Source organism: Bos mutus, chromosome 14, assembly GCF_027580195.1.
Source record: "Bos mutus isolate GX-2022 chromosome 14, NWIPB_WYAK_1.1, whole genome shotgun sequence".
Taxonomy (NCBI): domain Eukaryota; kingdom Metazoa; phylum Chordata; class Mammalia; order Artiodactyla; family Bovidae; genus Bos; species Bos mutus.
The window spans coordinates 75,682,134-75,702,137 of record NC_091630.1 but is presented as its reverse complement, the minus strand read 5'-3'; the positions used below and the strand labels follow the sequence as shown (position 1 = coordinate 75,702,137).

The following is a 20,004-nucleotide window of genomic DNA, read 5'->3' as shown; positions in this document are numbered from 1 at the left end:
CTTAAACCTGAGTCTCAGTCTTCTTGTGTATGAAATGGGGTCATTCAACCCTGTGTCTCCAGATAATCTTCCCAGCTCTAAGCTTCTGAGCCCCTTTGCAATGAAAGGATGCATTTGAAACTTATAGGAGGAGATTATCTAGGTCCATCCTCTTCCCTTCACTTGGCATAGGATGCTTCTGCATTTGGTCTTGGAGGCAGTTACAGACACAGCATGATCAGTTGTTACACATTTTGTAACAACTCAGTCTGGGGAGTTCTGGGCGAGCAGAGCCCAAGAGTCTTCCCTTATTAGAAATTCCTAAGAATTCTCCCTCTTTCTTTAGTCTCCTAGGGATCATCCTTTTATGGACCAGTTCCAGAGATTCTTCAGGAGACACAGGAGATGCAGGTTCCATCCCTGGGTTGGGAAGATTCCCCTGGAGAAGTAAATGGCAACCCACTCCAGTATTCTTGCCTGGAAAATCCCATGAACAAGGAGCCTGGAGGGCTACAGTCCACAGGGTTACAAAGAGTCAGATACAGCTGAGCGACTAACACTTTCCCTTTCTTTCCAAAGATTTTCTACTGTGAAATCCTGAACATTTGTCTCCAGACACCTTCCTTCTGCAAAGAGGCTGTGTGATTCCCCTCAAAGCCAGGAGACCTAGTGACTTTTGTGTCCAGAGTTTCTTCGGGCTTTGCCCCTACCACAGATGAAAGCTTGAGGCATGGAAATCAGACTGTAATGGGAAGACCACACTACTTGTAACGGGAGGATGAAATACACATGAATTCTTCAGTCCTGCCATCCACCTGCATATGGACATGTCAGCCAGGGGCTAACGAGCACAGTTCAGCACACTTCAAACGTTCACTGAGTACCTCCCATGCTCAATGCGTATTTGCAAATTGCTTCATGGTTTACAGAGCACAGTTCATGGACTGAATTAGTCATGGTTCTGTGGCTGGCAAAAATGTAAGACCAGGTTGCTTAACTCAGTTTTCAGAAAAAGTATGTGTACATGCACAAACATGAGGGGGAGAGAGAGAGACAGAGAGAGACAGAGGGAGGGCTTGGTACAGGGTGGGTAGAGCCTGGGGTTCTTTGAATTAGTCAGGATCGATAAGCTGGGTAAGAAGAAATCATTTCTAAGTCTCTCAAAGGGAGGGTATTTGTGACATTTAAGAAACATATATTTGGTCTCGGTCTCTGTCTCTGGTGCCTGACACAAAGCTCTGAATCCCAGGGATTTCCTGGGGTTTTGTTCTAACGAGGTGTCTCTGGGTAGGTTCTCGGACAACTTCAAGATGGAGGCTGATCACAGAAGCCATGAGTGGTAGCTTGAACTTTCAACCCCTTCCCCCATCCTCTGGGAAGAAGGGAGGGACTGGAGACTGAGTTAATAATTGATATGCCTATGTGATGAAGCCTCTGTACACATCCCTAAACTATGGGATGCAGAGAGCATCTGGGCTGGTGAACACATCTATGTGCTGGGAGACTGGTGTTTCTCAGCCCCGTGAGCACAGAAAGCTCCTGTCCTCAGGGCTCTTCCAGGCTTTACAGTGGGTGCCTCTGCATCTGGCTGGTCATCTGTATCCTTTAACGAGTGTGCTGTGTTCAGCCGCTTCAGTCATGTCGGACTGTCTGTGACCCACTGGACTGCAGCCTGTCAGGTTCTTGGGCCTTTGGGATTCTCTAGGCGTGAGTACTTGAGTGGGTTGCCATGTCTTCCTCCAGGAGATCTTCCAGACCCAGGGATCGAACCCACATCTCCTGCGTTGCAGGCAGATTCTCTACTGCTGAGCCACTGGGGAAGCTCATATCCTTTAATATCTCCTTTATAATAAATCTTTCCATAAGTGTTTCCCTACATTTTGTAAGCTGTTATAGCAAATGATCAAATCTGGGGGAGTTGTGGAACCCCTGATTTGTAGCTTAAGTTGGACAGAAATGCTGGAAAGCCTGTGATTGGCATCTGGAGTGGGTGACAGTCTTGTGGGAATAAACCCTTCACCTCCAGAGTCTGCACTCACTCTAAGCAGTGAGCGTCAGAGTTGAGTTAACTTATAGAACGCTTAGTTGGTGTCCCCAGGGAACTGGAGAATCAGTTGGTGTGGAGGAACAGTTCAGTTCAATTCAGTCCCTCAGTCGTGTCCAACTATTTGTGACCCCATGGACTGCAGCACGCCAGGCTTCCCTGTCCATCACCAACTCCCAGACCTTACTCAAACTCATGTCCATTAAGTTGGTGATGCCATCCAACCATCTCATCCTCTGTCGTCCCCTTCTCCTCCCACCTTCAATCTTTCCCAGCATTAGGGTCTTTTCAAATGAGTCAGCTCTTCGCATCATGTGACCAATATATTGGAGCTTCAGCTTCAACATCAGTCCTTCCAATGAATATTCAGGACTGATTTCCTTTAGGATGGACTGGTTGGATCTCCTTGCAGTCCAAGGGATCTCAAGAGTCTTCTTCAACACCACAGTTCAAAAGCATCAAGTCTTTGGTGCTCAGCTTTCTTTATAGTCCAACTCTCACATCCATACATGACTACTGGAAAAACCATAGCCTTGACTAGACGGACCTTTGTTGGCAAAGTAATGTCTCTGCTTTTTAATATGCTGCCTAGGTTGGCCATACCTTTTCTTCCAAGGAGCAAGCATATTTTAATTTCATGGCTGCAGTCACCATCTGCAGTGATTTTGGAGCCCCAAAAATAAAGTCTCTCACTGCTTCCATTGTTTCCCCATCTATGCCATGAAGTGATGGGACAGGATGCCATGATCTTAGTTTCCTGAATGTTGAGTTTTAAGCCAGATTTTTTACTCTCCTCTTCCACTTTCCTCAAGAAAAAAGTAAACAGTGGCTTCTGGAATTTTTCACTCTCCTCTTTCACTTTCTTCAAGAAAGGAGAAACATTGGCTTCTGGTTAATTCTATGACCGAATTAGTTCATGGGAGGTTTCAGCTTGGTCAGTGAGAACTTCCCCATCTCATTGAATAAGATTGTTCTGATGTAAAAGATCACCCAGAGCAACCTGCACTATGTGGGAAAATGAGATCAATATCCAATCTGTGAAATATCAGCATGGAATGGGGGCCAGGGGAAAATTGTTTCTTGGGGGAAAAAGTCTTACCTTTTTTGTGGATAAAGCATAGATATTCATACAGTATATAAACAGCAAGAGTACAACTTTGGTATTAAAATCTCATGATGAGGAGGTAGAGACTAGGAACAATATCAGCTCAGTTCAGTCACTCAGTCGTGTCCAACTCTGTGACCCCACGAACCGCAGCACACCAGGCCTCCCTATCCATCACCAACTCCCGCAGTTCACACAAACCCATGTCCATCGAGTCGGTGGTGCTATCCAACCATCTCATCCTCTGTCATCCCCTTCTCCTCCTGCCTTCAGTCTTTCCCAGAATCAGGGTCTTTTCAAATGTGTCAGCTCTCCGCATCAGGTGGCCAAAGTATTGGAGCTTCAGCTTCAACATCAAGAACAATATATCTATATCTAAAAGGCTCGTTAGAAGGCGATAGTGAAAGTCCCCTGGTCTCTCTGGAAAGCCTTCTGTTGCTCAGCAGAGACATCCCCAAGGGGCTGGGGGAAAGGCTGGGGGGACGGGAGCTTAGTTAGCTTCTGGAGCCTGGCAGGCTGCAGTCCATGGGGTCCCAAAGAGTTGGACACAACTTAGTGACTAAACAGCTGAAGGACGCACCAGGTCGGTTGGGCCTGGCTTGGGCTTTGAAATTAGATCGAAGCAGCTTAGCATCCGAGCTCTATTATCTCCTAAGCACGTGACCTTGAGACGCTGCTTTATTTCTCTGGACCTCAGTTTCTTCCACTCTGCCTTGAGGGAGGTGATTTCTCTCAGAAGATGCACAGGAATTCAGAGCAGTAAAGCCTACAGGCGATAGTAACTGGCCCGTCTTCGCTGCTCTATGAATGGGGCTCATACCAACCCTATTTCATTCAAGACTTGGGTCTTGGAGTCTTTTTCTCCAATCCTGATTTTCACTTCATGCCCTCACCCATCCCCTGACCCCTTCCTCCTGCTCAGGTGCCTGGTGCTTTCCCTGGATCAGATTGTCCTTCAGTAATTAGGACCCACCCTCCCAGTATTCACCAAGTGTGCAACTTGCTTTGGATGCCTTTTGAGGGTGGACCAGCCTGTCTTGTCTGTCCCTGGGGCCTGTCCGCTCATCCTCAGCCCTAGCGTCAAGGCCATCAGCAGTCAGTGCCATGCCCCAGCTCATAGGAGCAGTTGTCCTGGGTGCTCAGGGACCTTCCTCCCTGGGCAACCTCAGAGCCTGATGCTGCAGAGCTGACGTCTGGCTCCTAACCCACGTGGAATGACACTGCTGTCCCCCTCCTCTGCCCTGGGGCTGACCTCCCTCTGCAGTTATGAATGGGTGGCTGAGAAAGGATGCCCTGGCATCATGCTTGGCAAACACTCGAGAGTTGCCCCCTTTTCAGATGCTGGCTTGGTCTCCGTTCACCCCCAGCCCTGCTTCTCGGCCCCTTGGGATTTGTTTTTATTCATTCATTCATTCATCCACTCACTCATTTAGTCACTCAGCAAACATTTGTTTTCTGACTTTTAAAGGAGTATTCATTTTTTCAAACTTTTTATTTTGTTTGGATATAGCTGATTAACAATGTTGTGATGGTTTCTGGTGAACAGCAAAGGGACACAGCCACACATATACATGTGTCCATTCTCTCCTAAAGTTCCCTCCCATCTAGGCTTCCACGTGACATTGAGCAGAGTTCCCTGTGCTCTACAGTAGGTCCCTGTTGGTTATCTGTTTTAAATATAGCAGTGTGTACATGTCCGTCCCAGACTCCTTCACTCTCCCATTCCTCTATTCTCCCCTCCCCCAATCCTGGCAAACATAAACTCAGAATATAAAAAGAAATGATACAAAGGAACTTACAAAACAGAAAAAGACTCACAGATTTTGTGAACGAGCAAACATTTATTAATCACCTACTATATTAGTTTCCTGGGGCTGTTGAAAGCAAGCACCAAAAAAATAAGTGGCTTATAATAACAAAAATGTATTCTCTCACAGTTCTGGAGGCTGGAAGTCCAAAATCAAGGTGTGAGCAGGGCTGTGACCCCTCTGAAGGCTCCGGGCAAGAAGTCTTCCTTGGTTGCCGGTAACCCCTAGAATCTTTGACCTGTCAACGCATCCACGGGTGTACGCCTCCACCCTCGGACGGCTGTCTCCCCTGTGTGCCCATCTCTTAACACCAAGTTTTTCTCTCTGTGCGTCTATGTTCAATGCTTTTCATTTTATGAGGACACAAGCCGTTAAACTGGGGTCCCCTCTAATCCAGTATGACCCCATCTCAGCATGATTTTATCCGGCAAGATCCTATTTTTGAGTAAGGGCACCTTCATGTATGCAGGCAGAGTGATCAGGAAGTCCAGATATCTTTACAGGAACACAAATCACCCAACTCTGTGCTAAGCACCACTGCCCAATTTTTAATGTTGGCTTGATGAGTCCTCACCTTAAAGGAACTTTCAAGCCCCCAGGGGTCATCAAACAAATTCTTTGATTTTCTTGGTTATAATTCTCAGCCATAGCTGCCTGGAACTTGAACTTTCTCTTTTCTCTAGAGCTAAATTTCCCAGGGCATTTTATTTTATTTTATATTTTCAATCACCACAATATCTTTGTCTAATCCCTAGGAAACAGAAAGTTTAGCTCGGTGGGATGTCTGTGCAAATATCTGCCCTGTGAGATGGAGCTACTCACTCAGGGTTAAATAAGAAGAAATGGGGAAAGGAATTGAATTAAAGGGAGCAAGAATGATCACCTGTCTCAGGTTCTCTTATGGGGAAAAAAAAAAACGATTTCAATCATTTTCAGGGGAATCTCTCTCCCAACTCAACAACTCTACTTCATTTTCCCTTCAGACTCTGGCAGATTCAACAGCTTTCCAGAAAAATGGATTACAGGAATAAATGGCAAACTTTCTTTTACAGAAAAGGGCCAGAGAGTCAATATTTTCATCTTCGGGGCCACAGAGCTTTGGTCACCACCGCAGAACTAAGCATTAATTCTGCGGGGTGAGTGAGAAAGCAACCCCAGGCTGCTTCTAGGGCGTCACCCTAGAGGGGCCCAGCGCAGCCGTCCTAGGGCTGGACTTTTTCTCTTCCAGGTTCAAGGTTTACTTCTTCTCCCTTTGCAGGTCACCCTTGACTTCAGATAGGAAAAGCAGGGAAACTCACCTGGGAGAGAGAGGTGATTGGCTTCTGGGGGGCATGAGCTTCTGTGGAACAGGGGAGATTGCATGCTGCCCTCATGGGCTTGCTGTCAATAGAAGCAAGGGAAATAGAAGCTATTTGCCCCCATGGTGCCTGGCACTCGGCTGGTCCTGCAGCATCCCTCATACTGGTGCAGGCATGAGGCATCCTGGTGCAACAGGTGTGTGAGCCACGTGGCTCGTGCGCGCTGATGTTGCACCCGCCTGGTCTCAGGTGGTCCACCTCTTCTGTCTCATGAGAGACGCCTGCTCATCTTTTCCAGCCTGATGACTTACTGGTTGTGACCCAGCTCGGGATGGGTGGTTCCAGCCAAACACCAGCAATACACAGGATTTATTTTCAATAGACACAGGGCTCTCCTGTAAATGACATGACCTTGGGCTAAACATCAATGTCCTTCTGGGACCCACCCATGGAGCACGTCACATACTCCATAGGGCGTCTCTTCCTGTCACTGATACCTCCCAGCAGCATCAGATTTGTTGAGTCACCTGGTTCATCAGTCAGCTTCTTGCACTGCAGCCTGAACCTACCACAGAGCCCTCTGAGCTCTGATGCCCACTCAAAGCTGGCAGCTTGTCATGTCATTCCATCCACGTGTCTAAATATTATCTTGCATGTGCCAAGTGCTCCAATAAGAACCGGGAGAGGCCAATCAGACACTGTGCATCCCTGTTTGAGGAGGGAGATGGAACTTGAAATAATTTCCCTTTTACTTTGAAGATGACGTCTAGGCATGCCCTTAACCACCACTGAACAGTCTCTGTATGTGACAGAGCCTGAATCTCCACAGGGTTTCTCTGTCACCCTCTGATAATTTCATGGATGGAGGAGCCTGGCAGGCTGCAGTCCATGGGGTCACAAAGAGTCAGACACGACTGAGCGACTGAACTGATCTGAACTGAGGAACCCAGTCAATATCTGTTAAATAAGTGAATGAGTAGCAGTCTCCAGGGGATTTGGTCAGATCAGATCAGATCAGTCACTCAGTTGTGTCTGACTCTTTTCCACCCCATGAATCGCAGCGTGCCAGGCCTCCCTGTCCATCACCAACTCCTGAAGTTCACTCAAACTCACGTCCATCAAATCAGTGATGTCATCCAGCCATCTCATCCTCTGTCGTCCCCTTCTCCTCTTGCCCCCAATCCCTCCCAGCATCAGAGTCTTTTCCAATGAGTCAACTCTTCACATGAGGTGGCCAAAGTACTGGAGTTTCAGCTTCAGCATCATTCCCTCCAAAGAAATCCCAGGGCTGATCTCCTTCAGAATGGACTGGTTGGATCTCCTTGCAGTCCAAGGGACTCTCAAGAGTCTTCTCCAACACCACAGTTCAAAAGCATCAATTGTTCGGTGCTCAGCCTTCTTCACAGTCCAACTCTCACATCCATACATGACCACAGGAAAAACCATAGCCTTGACTAGACGAACCTTTGTTGGCAAAGTAATGTCTCTGCTTTTCAATATGCTATCTAGGTTGGTCATAACTTTCCTTCCAAGGAGTAAGCGTCTTTTAATTTCATGGCTGCAGTCACCATCTGCAGTGATTTTGGAGCCCAGAAAAATAAAGTCTGACACTGTTTCCACTGTTTCCCCATCTATTTCCCATGAAGTGTTGGGACCGGATGACATGATCTTTGTTTTCTGAATGTTGAGCTTTAAGTCAACTTTTTCACTCTCCACTTTCACTTTCATCAAGAGGCTTTTGAGTTCCTCTTCACTTTCTGCCATAAGGGTAGGTCATCTGCATATCTGAGGTTATTGATATTTCTCCCAGCAATCTTGATTCCAGCTTGTGTTTCTTCCAGTCCAGCGTTTCTCATGATGTACTCTGCATATAAGTTAAATAAGCAGGGTGACAATATACAGCCTTGACGTACTCCTTTTCCTATTTGGAACCAGTCTGTTGTTCCATGTCCAGTTCTAAATGTTGCTTCCTGACCTGCATACAAATTTCTCAAGAGGCAGGTCAGGTGGTCTGGTATTCCCATCTCTTTCAGAATTTTCCACAGTTTATTGTGATCCACACAGTCAAAGGCTTTGGCATAGTCAATAAAGCAGAAATAGATGTTTTTCTGGAACTCTCTTGCTTTTTCCATGATCCAGCAGGTGTTGGCAATTTGATCTCTGGTTCCTCTGCCTTTTCTAAAACCAGCTTGAACATCAGGAAGTTCACGGTTCACATATTGCTGAAGCCTGGCTTGGAGAATTTTGAGCATTACTTTACTAGCATGTGAAATTAGTGAAAGTGTGCGGTAGTTTGAGCATTCTTTGGCATTGCCTTTCTTTGGGATTGGAATGAAAACTTGCTAATTCTTGAAATACTAGTCAAACAGGATTCTGAGTTGAAGATTAGTAAAGTTAGTGAAGTTGCTCAGTCGTGTCCGACTCTTTGTGACCCCATGGACTGTAGTCTACCAGGCTTCTCTGTCCATGGGATTCTCCAGGCAATAGTCCTGGAGTGGATTGCCATTTCCTTCTCCAGGGGATCTTCCCAACCCAGGGTTGAACCTGGGTCTCCCGCATTGTAGACAGTCGCTTTACCGTCTGAGCCAAAGAAGATTTCACCTTTGTGTTTGCAAAGGAAGTACACACAGCCCCTTTTTCTTATCCCTCAGTGTATTACACACAATTCAGTTCTTAATTGTATACCTTTAAAAAGTCATATCGCAATTGTTGCCTGTATAATTATACATTTCAAGCTAGACTAGTGTGGCCTCTTTTTAAAATTTAATTTTTAATGTGTCAACATTTTGGAAGATTTGCATAACTTTGTGAGCCAGTGTTTTCAAAATGAACAAAGAGCATTACAAAATCATGCATGGGTAAAAGGTGCAAAAAAAAAAAAAAAGAAACAAAATAGAGAAACCAAAAGCAGACCCACACAAATATGACCAATTAATTTAGGACAAAGAAGCAAAATTAACTCAATGAGAGAGGAAATGTAGTTGAGGTTTGTTTTTAAGTCATTAAGGAGAGTTTGCTTCCTATTAATATAATATAAATCATTAACATTTATTTTTATAACTTGTTTTTGACTTATTTATACTAAGTTAAGGGTTCTTTCTTATATATCCTATTTTAAATGTTATTAGTGGATGGTTTTACTTCTTAAAAATACTTTCAAAAAATATTTCTTTTTGCAAAATCTAAAACAAGAAATTAATTTTAGAGTTTCCTTATGCATATAGGTTAAATAATTTGTCCTTTTCCTCCTGGTTTCCAATAATGGCTTGCTTAAGAGAGATTATGATAGATTGACTCATTATTTTAATATTCTATATATTCCCTATTAACAATCATTTTGTACATGTATCTGTTGTTGTCCCATGCTTAAGATTGATATTAAGTCGATATGATCATTACCAATTCTTTTATATGAGTTTTATCCATCCTTTTTAAAGATTTCTCTGAATCTTTACCTATTCACAAGTGCCTTCCCTTTGCTTAAACAAATGAAAATAACTGACTTTGATTCACAAATTTTATCAAATAAAGTTTAAAAAATTAAAAAATAAATAAATAAAATAAAATTTAATTTTTATTTTATATTTGAGTATAGTTGATTTACAATGTTGTGTTAGTTTCAAGGGTAGAGCAAAGTGATTCAGTTATACATATATTTATTATTTTTCAGGTTCTTTTCCCATATAGGTTATTACAGAATATCGAGTAGAGTTCCCTGTGCTTTATGGTAGGTTCTTACTGATTATCTATTTTATATGTGTGCTGTGCCTATTCACTCAGTCATGTCTGACTGTTTATGACCCCATGGACTGTAGCCTACACAGTTCTTTGTTCATGGGAATTCTCCAGGCAAGAATACTGGAGTGGGTTGCTATGCTCTCCTCCAGGAGATCTTCCCCACCCAGGAATCAAACTAAAAAATGTTAATGTCTCCTATATTGGCAGGTGGGTTCTTTACTTCTAGTGCCACCCAAGGACCTACAGATGATCATACCAAGTGAAATTAGTCAGACAGAAAAAGCCAAATATCATATGAAATCTATTATGTGTGAAATCTAAAACAAAACTTATTTACAAAACAGACTCACAGACATCAAAAGCAAACTTTTGGTTACTAAAGGGGAAAGGTGTGAGGGAAGCATTATGGACCCCCCCTGGAGAACAAATCCTCAGGCCATTTTCTCAAGGCAAAACACTGGGAGCCATTGAATGGGTGATGGGAGGCAGCCTGAGGAGACTCTGAGGTTGATGTGCAATGATTAATGAGATAAACTTAAAGCTGGTTTGTATGATGCAGGAAGTTCATTTACACGTGCAGGCTGTCTGCATTCAGAGTCCATGCCCTTTGGCGACAACTAGAGATTTCAGACAGGGGGAAATAATATGGTCAATGGGAATGGTATCTATGGGGACCTCCATAGGACCATCCTTGGAATGGACCATGCAAACCCTATGGCGAGGGGAGCTTAAAATTCTCCATGCAGAGACAAAAGCACATTAGTGATCACACCCATGGTCATCTCCTCTTTCTAAAGGAGTTTAATTCAAGTGCAGAGGTCCTCCTAGCCATCATCGACAGACCTCCCACGAGGCGGACTCAAGGAAAGAAATCGAGTCGAGAATTGTCCTTCGTATTTGCTGAGAATAAGTGAGAGAGAGAGAAAAGCATACAGCTGTGAAAGGTTAATTAGCATTTAAACACACAATTATGTTTTCTATTTGGTCTGACTGGGAAAATAAATTATGTTTTTTCAAAGCAGAGACTTGCAGGCTATAATTGAAAATGGGCATTTTGAGGGCATCTCAGCCAATGCAGCAGAAGAAACCAAAGAGAAATAAATGGAAGCAAGCAGAGGCATCCTCCCTAGCCCCAGCTGGGGGCTGAGTGGCAAGGGTGGGAGGGATGCAGGGGGACAGAGAGAGCTGGCTGCTTACTTTGCCCTGTTTCAGATGCTTTCCCCCTGGTCACTTTGCGATACTTTGCTTATCTGAACCTCTAGATTCTCTGTAAAATAGAGTTAGTAGTATTTTCCCATGTGTTGCTAGGAGGTAAAATTTAGGAGAGAAACTGGCATGATGCCAGGCACAGAACAAGAGTTCAATAAACACATGTTTCCAGCAAATGCTTGGTGAACCTACCTTAATCTCCCTCTTCTCTGAATTGCTATATTTCTCTAAAAGCCAGGAAAACCAGCCCTTAATGAAATGGCGTCTTCTATTGTGTCCTAATTTTATTGTGTTTAGATTGCCAATACAATCCAATTTCATTTCATTTTCTTCAATTAAGGAATATGTGTTGAGAAATGACCATGTTTCTCATGCAATACTAAGGAATCCAAACACACAAAAGAACCAGCACTTATCCTCCAAGGGTTTAAACCAAGCTGAGAGAAATACAAAATGTATCTGAGGGCGCTCCCATCAGTACTTGGACACTTATTATTGAATGGCTGAGAGCTCCTACTAGGAGGTGATCATGTCCTCTACGGCATATGGTTTTCACAGTAAGCTGGTGATTTCTTCATATGAGTACATTGACGCTCAGAGAAGATAGCAGACTTGTTCACGGTTGCTCAGGACGGAGGACAGAGGGGAGCTTGACTCCGTACTGCTCACCTGAGCCCACGCCGTGCTTTGGTTTTCCCCATGGTCTGCCCCCTCCCCTGGCCCCACGCCCGCCTGGCCTGGCTCACCTCTCACCTTCTAGTGTTCAGTTGTGTCTGCGTGTTAAAGCTCAGCCACTGATAATCATTCATGTTAAACCCATGGGGAGAAGACAAGTGTCATGTAAACGCTAAGGACAGCGGAATTGAGAGTCTCATCAAGAAGACTTTCTTGGGACTTCCCTGACGGGCCAGTGATTAAGAGTTGGTGCTTCCAATGCAAGGGGCATGGTGTTCAATCTCTGGTCAGGGCACTAAGATCCTGCATGCCATGCAGTGTTGAAAAAAATGAGGACTTAAAAAAAAAAAGATTTTCCTTCTCCATGAGCTGCAGGCCCTATATATGGTTTATGTGTACCTATTTCTAGAAAGAAAATCTGAAGTAGGTGTCTCTGCATTGTTGCAAATAACCAGAGTTACTGTAAGAACACACTTTGATTTAAATGGATAAATCCACATGGCTAGAGACTTTTCTGTCTTGTTCTCTCTTACATCATCAATGCATAAAACAGGGCTTTCCCAGTGTAGGTATGCAATACATATTCTCCGTGTGATGATGAATATTTTTATCCTTTCTGTTGTTCATACTTATGTCCAATATTCACACGCAGCTAATCATTTTTCTAACAAGTTCTAAATGTATTCTTCATCTCAGTCATTTTCAAGAGGCACAAATTATCTCAGACACTTTCCATATTAAATGCTTGGTATCTTTCTTGTTGTCATTTTCAATTCTACCACCTTAAAAACACAAAACAGTCATTACCATTAATGTATAAATGGTTAAAAATGTTTAGCCATTTATTTTGCCAGTTTCTGTGTTTGCTTTCATTTTCTCCATCCCTACCATCCTCCTGCAGATTTCATTTTCCACTGAAAGCCAATGGCTAGCAGATGCTTTGGCTGTCTGAACGTCCGTATTTCACTCTCATGAAATGATCGTACTGCTGAATACAGACCTCCAGGACGCCATACTAAGTGCTCAAGAGTTGATGGCTATCATTTATTTTTCTTTTTATTAGATTTTCAGTCATTTGCCTCAACGCTTTCAAGATGATACTTCCCCTTTCCTGGTGTCTATTGTTGGGAAGTAAAGTCTATCGTTAAGTCTAATTGCCATTCCTTTGTAGGTAAGCTATCTTTTTCTCTGATGACTTCTAATATTACCTAGTTTGAACTTTGCTGTGTCACCCAGAAAACCCAATGGTGTCAGTTCCTGCCTGAAAGCCAGCAGTCTTGAGACTCAGGATGGTTTTGATTCAATTCCAAAGACAGTCCCAGCTCAAAGTGGGACCTGTCACCATTGGCTTCTCTGGGTGACAACTTCAGATCTTGAGATTCCCCAGCCTCCAAGATCATGTGGGCCAGTTCCTTATAGTAAACCTTTATATCTTACTCTCTCCAACCTGTTGGTCCCCTTTCCCTGAAGAATCCTGACTAACACAGGTATCTTTTCTGCTTCTGTCTTGAACTGACTTTAAAGTGCCCCTCTGACCCCATCTCCCAGTTTTCATGTTCTTATATAATCCCTTCTCCAGCCAGGGCTTGTGATAACTTGCAACTGATAGAATATGGCAAAGGTGTCGCTATATTGCTTCCATGATAACAAGACATCATATGATCCTATGAGTCTCTTTAATTATTCACCTAGAACCTGTTATCGCTAATGATCCTATGACATGTGATACAGTAACTACTCCTAAAGATTATTTTTTGAGAGAATAAATAAACTTCGGGTCCCCAATTTATCTCATCAGTCTATGATAGTATGTTATTCAATGCCTGTTCTTTGTGTGTGTGTGTGTGTGTGTGTATTTAAGAGCTACAATCCAGCCTAGAGCCCCATCTACACCATTTTCCTCCCAACAGATACCAGCTTCCCTCTGTGATTCTGGAAGAAGCATCAGGCACTCCAAACATGAGTAAGGATTCCGCAGTCCAAGCCTGCAGTGTATGGGCCTCTTTCAGGGGCAAAACTCTAGGGCTCCTAGTCAACAGAAAGTCTGTAGCCTCAGCAACTGTCCCTGGGGGATGCGATTTTATGCAGGAGTGAAAGTCAGATTGTAGCTGAACAAAAAAACAATAGTACATGATGCCTTCATGCCCGTGAACCCTGCACCTGTGGCTGGAAGAAAAGAGAAAACCGGAAGCTTCTCTCTGCCTGTCTGGTCCACAATCCATCTCTAACCCGAGTCAGCTGTTCCAATCCCATCCCAGCCAGTAGGGAATGGATGCCTATTATGCATGGCGATGATAGAAAGTATAAGGACTTCGGATTCTGATGGATAGGAGTTTAAATCCAAGTTTTGTCTCTCACAAACTGTGAATTCTTGGGCCATACATCTAACTCCTCTCTGCTTTGGGTTCTTTATCTGCTAACTTGGATGTCAATAGCTCCCCTTCTGGGTCAGTGTGAGACACTGTCAAGCTCCATAAAGTGGTTATTTATCTCACAATGTCTGTCCCTTCATGGAGCTACTGCTGCAAACCTGGATGATTGTTAACCATCAATCTTTGTTCCCCTATTTCCCGTGCCTCCTCCCTCCAACTTGGTGCTACTAGATTCATCTTCTTAGGGTTCAGTTTTAACAATGTGGGTCACCTGCTGAAAAATACGCTTTAGTCCCGTCTTGCCTCCTTGGTGGTGGTGGTTAGTCATTAAGTCATGTCTGACTCTTTGCAATCCCATGGACTGTAGCCCACCAGGCTCCTCTGTCCATGGGATTTCCTAGGCAAGAGTACTGGAGTGGATTGCCATTTCGCTCTACATGAGCTCTTTCTAACCCAGGGATGGAATATGTGTCTTCTACATTTAAATCTGTCTACTATATTATAGGGGAATTCTTTACTTCTGAGACACCACTAAAGCCTTCTTACCTCCTTGGTAATGTTCATATTGTCCAGCATAACTCACAAGCTGTTTGGGAGATCTGTCTTTCCTGAGGCTCTCCCTAAACCCAACTAAGGAGAAATAGCCTCTAAGCCCACAGTCTCTGGGCCCAGCTAGTGGGGTCTGTCTCTTAACTCTTGTACTTACTAGCTCTGGGATTTGGACACATTGTTAAATAATGATGCCACTTTGGAAAGAGCATTTTGAGAACTGAGTGAGTTAGCTTTAAGTAAAGCACTTAGAACAGTGCCTGGCACATACTAAGACCTGTACAATGCTCGCTACATGCTTGTCTTTTTGCTTTGAAGTCTTTGGACACAATTTATAATAGACTTTTTTCTTTTAACTTTATGCCTGATATTCTAGATAATTGTATATGTTTCAACATCTTCTCTTCTTGACTCTAAATTCTTGGAACAATATCTTGTTTATCCTCTACAGCACCTCAAATAAAGGCTCAGACCAAGACAGTATTCAGTGAACGTCATTGAAATTCCATTACTTACTGTATTAGTTTTCTAGGGTTGCCATAACAAAGTTTCACAGAATAGGTGGCTCAAACAACAGAGATTTATCTTCTTACAGCTCTGGAAGGTGATAAGTCTGAGATCAAGGTGTTGGCTAGGTTCATTTCTTCTGAAGCCTTTCTTCTTGGCTTGTAGGTGGCCACCTTCTCTTTGCATCTTCATGTGATTTGTCCTCCGTGTGTGTACTAATCTCTTCTTATGACATGCCAGTCAGATTGGATTAGGGCCTAAATGTATGACCTCATCTTAATTACCTCTTTAAAGACCCTATCTGCAAACAGTCACATTCTGAAGTACTGGGGGTTAAGGGGATTTTGGAGGGATGCGACTCAGTTATTTCCATAACACTTATCAAAAGACAATCTGAAAAGTATATGTTCAGTTCTATCTGCTAAGTCGCTTCAGTCGTGTCCGACTCTGTGCGACCCGATAGACCGCAGCCCACCAGGCTCCCCCGTCCCTGGGATTCTTCAGGCAAGAACACCGGAGTGGATTGCCATTTCCTTCTCCAGTACATGAAAGTGAAAAGTGAAAGTGAAGTTGCTCAGTCGTGTCCGATTCTTCGTGACCCCATGGACTGCAGCCCACCAGGCTCCTCCGTCCATGGGATTTTCCAGGCAAGAGTACTGGAGAGGGGTGCCATTGCCTTCTCAGTTCTATCAGGCTGTGCTAAAAGCCCATTCGGATTAGTCAGCCTTTTTTATTAGCTCAACCACTCTGCCCCTGGTTGTACTGTTGGAGAAATCCATGTGATCTTCATAGAAATGTTAAGAATAACTGAGGGCTTGGAGTCAGAAATTTCCAGAACAATGGGGCTCATGAGTCTGCAGAGAAGTTTGAATCCACACCCCAGATGCAGCTAGGACACCAGAGCCCAGAAATTCCAGTAGTTGATACAGGACTGTGTTTCTGTCCAAAACAGAGCACAGAAGAGTGAAGCAGCAGATTATCTGCCTGCTGCAAGGATTCTAGAATGTTATAAAAGGAAGTCGCCCCATTTATACAAGACATGGCTGTCATCCCCCTGAGTGGTTGGAAATTAGATATCCATCCTGGCTGTATGACCCTGAACTTGCTCTTTCCGTATCATGAGTCCTATTTTATTAACTCTTCTTTTTTTTTTTTAACTTTTATGAAGTTTAGGATAAAAGAACCCTTTTATTCAGTGCAAATCAAAACCATGATGCCACCCATAACTAGCACAGTTCAGATGCTGACCTGAATGTTGGTGGGCTGTGAATTTGAACAGCTGTTTTGGAAAGCAACTTGACAATATTCATCAGGAAGCTTCAAGATCTCAATTATTTTGTTCCAGTAACTTTACTCTGAGAAATTTACCCAAGGGAAAAGAGAAAAAATGTGGACAGGATACGTTTATACTTGAGCATATATATGCGCATGTGTTCGGGGGATAAGTGATAACAGCAAAATTTGACAACAATCTACTTCAAAAGTGTGCCATTAAAATAATGATAATATGTTCAGAAAGGAATATAACACAGTCACTGAAAATGACAATTGTAATGAATGTTTAATGATGTGGAAAAATTATGGCAATGTGACATTAAGTGAAAAGGCAAAATACAGCATTGTATATGTATTTGGATCTCATTTAAGTTTTTTGACATGTGCAATTGTTTAAAATTTTTTTTTGCTGAGAGAACGGGAGTTAGAATACTATGGATTCAGGTCAGTGGTTCTCACTGGGGGTGATTTCTCTCCCTCCAGGGATATTTTGCAGTATCTAGAAACATTTTTGATTGCCATGCTCTGGGGAGGGGGTTGTGACTGGCATTGATTGGGGAGGGGCCAGGGGTCCTGCCAAGTGTGCTGCCAATCACAGAACATCCCCCAGTGCCAAACTAATAATTATCCAGCCCACATGTCAGCAGTCAGGTAAAAAATCCAGCTCTAAGTTCTCATCTTCATTCTGCCTCTTTCTAACTTGAGCAAATTTCCTCCCTCCCTCCCTCTCTCTCTTCTTTTCTTTCTCTTTCTAACACTTACTGAGGCTTTGGTACATGTCAGAAACTGTTACAAGTATTTTCTGTCTATTGACTAATGTTGACACAGAACAATTCCATGAGGTAAGTACTAATACTGTCACCGTAGGTGAAAAAAATCACTTCTGTTTTGAGGTTTCAAAAAAAAGTTCATCAAAAGTGCTTCTTACAGAGCCTAACATGCAGATAAATGAAAAGAAGTTTAGACAGACAACGATGTGTATGCATATATATATACACACACATGATTACTGTGTATGCCGTCTGTATATGTTACAGTGGAGTTGTTAGTCACTCAATTGTGTCGGGCTTCCCTGGTCGCTCAGCTGGTAAAGAATCTGCCTGCAATGCAGGAGACCTGGGTTCGATCCCTGGGTTGGGAAGATCCCCTGAAGAAGGGAAAGGCTACCCACTCCAGTATTCTGGACTGGAGAATTCCATGGACTGTATAGTCCATGGGGTCACAAAGAGTCGGACATGACTGAGCAACTTTCTCTTTCACTTTCATAGTCGTGTCTGACTTTGCGACCCCAGGACTGTAGCTTGCCAGGCTCTTCTGCTCATGGGATTTTCCAAGCAAGAATACTGGAGCCGGTTGCCATGCCCTCCTCCAGGGGATCATCCTCACCCAGAAATCGAACCCGAGTCTCCTGCATTGCAGGTGGACTCTTTACTGCCTGAGCCAACAGGGAAGCAAGTGTATTACAGTGAGCCTGTAAAAATGGCTGGCTTTATATGATGGAATTAGAGGAAAGTTTCATACTTTTTCTTTATACTTTCCTTAATATTCCATATTTATACTTATCTATGTTTCTTTGTTTTTTTTTTATATATATTAATCACTTTTGTTACCAAAACAACCTAATATGATATTAAAGCCCCTGGAGAACTGCAGGGCTGGCTATGAACACAGTCCCTGTTACATGAGAGAGTCTACAGAAAATATTCCCATTTAGCGATGTGACACATTTTACTGAAACAGAGCGCTGGATCTCCTTGCCAAAGCCAAACTTCAGTTCTGATCCAGTACAGTCAAAATTAGTGCCGCAGACCCTGCGTGTACTGGCCAATATGCTAGCTCTATTTTACTGTGGCTAGCTCCCTCGGGATTAATTATTTCCCATTGATCTTACTAGGAAATAGAAAGCCGTTTCATTTTCCCTTGGAATGACCCTTCTCATTTCCTCTTACACCAGTGATGCTGTTCTAGGGAAGACATTTTTAATCCAGTGGGTTTGGTATCAGATTTATCTGAGGAGCTCTTAAGAGATATTAGCAAATGACCCATGGCCATCCTGAGAAATTCTGATTTGTCTTGCCTGGAGCTGGTTATCATTTTTTAAGGTTCCCCAGAGTTTTAAACAGGGAGCCAGATTTAAGAAGCACTGCCCTAGGCAGAATCATGTGCACAGTCCTTGAACTGGTCCGAGGAGGGGAGTCAGCCTTCTTCAGCTGTAGCCTGTGTCAGGGCAGCAGGGTGACTGTGGAGGCCACGTACCCGCAAATCCTCCATCTCCCACTCATGTTTGAGTTATGTCAGAAGCATCCCATTTTCAGGCAGGCCTGACGGTGGGAAGCTCTTCGCCCAAGTGCAAGCCTTGAGGCTTGGAGTGTCTTCCGTGTACCAGCCCACCAGCTAATTGGAGCACCTGCAGTTTTAGCGTGCCAACAGCTTCCAATCAGGGCATCTCTGAAAGCCTTCCCTTTTTTCTTCTGTTATGAAGCTTTTCCTCACCTCAGTCTGCTTATGTTTATTCTCATTTGCGTGGTGTTTATTTGGTTTCATACAGCATATTGAAGACGTCTGATGGGGTGAGCACCGAAATGCATTCCTGTGATAGCAGCACCAGAGAAGTGCAGATGTCAACGTCCTGCTTTCCTTTCCAAGGCAGAAGTTACATGACGCCGATGCACCAGCCTCATGCACGTTCTAGAGCATCATTAGGTCTGTCTCTCATGCCTTCAGCTCTTCCAGCATGCGGTCAGAACCCCACCCTCCACCGACTGCCTCATGTCTATAGGATGCCTAAGAAATTCAAGACCAGTTTACTGCTTCATTATTTTTCAGACTTAGGCCAAAGACTGCTGCCGACAATGCAGCTTTTGTCCTTTTAAATAACTTGGGAATAGAGCAGTTTTCACGGCTCAATGAATATGAACCTTTGAAATACATAACATAAATAGAATGGAAACTTAGCCCATCAGATTTGGCAGCTTCACAAAACTGACCTAGACCTTCTCGTGACTCTTGGATTCTGGTTTTCAGCTTGAGGCGGGGAACGAGACACTCTGATGTACCTAATACTCATGAGAACCGCTGGAGGGTAGGAAAGGGAACCCAGAGGGAAAGGGCCAATGAAGAAAGAGGAGGTGAGGAGGGGACTCTCGCTGCCCTCTGGAATTTAACGTTCAGATGAAGACTGATTTTTAGTTTGGAGCTATTCTGTGTTTCTTCATAAGACATACTAAAGAAAGAGGTTTCAGTTGCAGGGTTCAGGATTCCCTGAAAGATACGAGTGAAATGCTCTCTTGTATTTGCTCCCTCTGTCTACCTGGCTGCTACACACCCCCACTTCCACAACCAAGGCAGCGGTCACAGGATCTCTCTGGGGTCCGTCAGGTGGCCATCACCTGGCCTTAACCTCTCTACCTGGAGCAAGTAAATCCCCTCTTTCTTCCTCCAAGGC

The 20,004-nt window shown here is 43.8% G+C and overlaps 1 long non-coding RNA gene across 1 annotated transcript in view; it reads left to right on the top strand.

The window, feature by feature from the left end:
- LOC138990774 (uncharacterized) overlaps positions 1-20,004 on the top strand; it is a 56,027-nt gene that overhangs the window by 35,558 nt on the left and 465 nt on the right. The window contains exon 2 of the long non-coding RNA XR_011466874.1: positions 19,108-19,262. This is a non-coding gene — a long non-coding RNA (uncharacterized lncRNA). The remainder of the gene's footprint in view (positions 1-19,107; positions 19,263-20,004) is intronic.